Genomic DNA, 2,528 nt, shown 5'->3' on the forward strand with positions numbered 1-2,528 from the left:
ACAGGCATGCACCACCGTGCCCAGCAAGGGCACATATCTAATGACCTCCTCCCCTGGGGCCCCACCTCCTAAAGACTCTGCCGCCTCCCAGTAATGCCAAACAGCAATACACAGCCTTTGGAGGACAGTCCTGAACCGTAGGAACCTCCCACATTGTGAAAAATCGTCCTCTTTTCCATAATAAAGCCACCAGCTTCACATGGATTGTTATAGTAGTAAAAACTGAACAAGGACTGGCCGAGGATTCCTATCCCACCAGACCTGAGCTTCGCCGTCTTGTCTTTCTGTTTTCTTTTAGACCAGGAGTTCTCAACCTGTGGGTCGAGAACCCTTTGGGGGTCGAACGACCCTTTCGGCAGGTGTCACCTAAGACCATCAGAAAACACAGACATTCACATGACGATTCATAACAGTAGCAACATTACCGTTATGAAGTAGCAATGGGATAATGTTGTGGTTGGGGGCCACCACGACGTGAAGAGCTGTGTTATAAAGGGTCACAGCATCCGTAAGGTTGAGAACCGCCGCTGTGGAGTAACTCACAAGCTGCTGCTCTTCATTTAACTCCATCACCAGACAGTGAAGCCTATGAGGCGAGGACACCTTGCTGGGCCCACACAGGCCCCGTTCTGTCCTGGGCCTGGCAAACTGCTCACATCTTTGAGGGCTGATCCCATCTAGCCCCTAGCTCTAGGAAATGGGCCCTGAAGGGTCTCAGGTCCCTTGCTCAGCTCTGTTTCCCTGCCTCTGCAGGAGGCCAGTGCAGAGGTGGGTGCTCCTGAGTGTGGAAGGGAGGAGAGTCAAGGGCCAGTACTACACGGATATGGGAAACTGTGCAGGCACCAGCTGCTCTGGGGGAGGGAACGGCCCCAGTCCTGGGTCTGCCTGGTGTACAATGTGCTCTCTGAGCTGGGCGGTGGTGGCACACGCCTTTAATCTCAGCACTTGGGAGGCAGAGGCAGGCGGATCTCTGTGAGTTCGAGGCCAGCCTGGTCTCCAAAGCGAGTTCCAGGAAAGGCGCAAAACCCTGTCTCGAAAAACCAAAAACCAAAACAAAACAAAACACAAAAACAAAAACAATGTGCTCTCTGCTCAAACCAGCTGAGAGGATGGAGCCTGGAATCGCACTCAGGAGACACTGAAAGCCTTTGTCCAGACTGCTAGAGGAAGAAGGGTCTAGAACATTCTAAAGCTTTGTGCCTCATCCTTCAGCTGACCACCACCACAATGCCTATCTGAGAAAAACAAAAACAAAAACAAAAAAACCCTGGAGTTTCCCAGCATAGTTTGCCAAGCTTTTGCATGTCCCAGAAGAAGCCCCTTTCTTAATGCCACAGGCTTAAGTAACCAACAGTCTTAACAGACAAGTTCATGTCTTCCCAAGAAGTCACACATCACACTGCTATAAACCTCTGTCAGCCTCCAAAGAGAGGACTCCACCAAGTCTGGCTTAGAGAACCAGCCAGTATATTGGGCTACTTCCAAGAGCATGGGGTCAGGGTCGGGTGCATGGGACAGCTGTGCCCAAGCACGGGTGATAACTCAGAAAGAACTGACCTCCTGGCACTCAGGGCATAGCCTCCAGCCTCATTGAAGAGAGCCGCCCAGCACCGTCCACTTCGGAGACATTGTGCAGGGCACCAAGCCGTCCTTTCAAATGGGGTTCCCAGCTCAGCAGGCTCTGCTGGAGACAGCAGGGTATGGAAGGGAAACAGGTACTGCAGCAGCAGCCCCGGCTGCTCTGAGGAAGGCGCATCCCAGGAACCACGAACAGTGACATTATTATGGCAGCAAGATGGACATAAAATCCACAGTTGGAACCCTGCAACTATCCAGGCCCAGAACCAGAGTTATCTGTTGGCCCACCCCAACATCTACCCCATCTGTGATCTGCTGGAGCATGTGAACGGGCTGGTCCTGCAGACCCACAACTTCAGGATGTCCACAATACGGGGTAACATCAGGATATCCAAGAGGAGTTCCAGTGAGGGCCCAGCATCGAGAGTGCAGCAGAAGTCAGAGGCCTCGAACCAGACCACGACTCTTTGCAGGTAAAGATATGTAGACAAAAAGGTTTACTGTGTGACTCACTGTGACACATGGCAGCTTCCATGACCAGATTGATTTTTTTTTTCCTTCTCTCTCTCTCTTTTTTTTTTTTTTCTCTTAAATTTTATTTTATTTTGTGGGGGAGGTTGCGAGGGCAGAGGGTGAATAGGATGGGATAATGAATGGGGATGCATGATGTGAAGGACACAAAGGGAAAAAAACTGTGGTCAGAGTGTGGCTCTGTGGTCAGAGTGTGGCTCTGTGGTCAGAGTGTGGCTCAGTGGTCAGAGTGTGGCTCTGTGGTCAGAGTGTGGCTCAGTGGTCAGAGTGTGGCTCTGTCAGTGTGGCTCAGTCAGATGTGGCTCAGTGGTCAGAGTGTGGCTCTGTGGTCAGAGTGTGGCTCAGTGGTCAGAGTGTGGCTCAGTGGTCAGAGTGTGGCTCTGTCAGATGGCTCAGTGAACAGAGTGTGGCTCTGTGGT

Source organism: Peromyscus leucopus, chromosome 23, assembly GCF_004664715.2.
Source record: "Peromyscus leucopus breed LL Stock chromosome 23, UCI_PerLeu_2.1, whole genome shotgun sequence".
In the NCBI taxonomy this organism is placed as follows: domain Eukaryota; kingdom Metazoa; phylum Chordata; class Mammalia; order Rodentia; family Cricetidae; genus Peromyscus; species Peromyscus leucopus.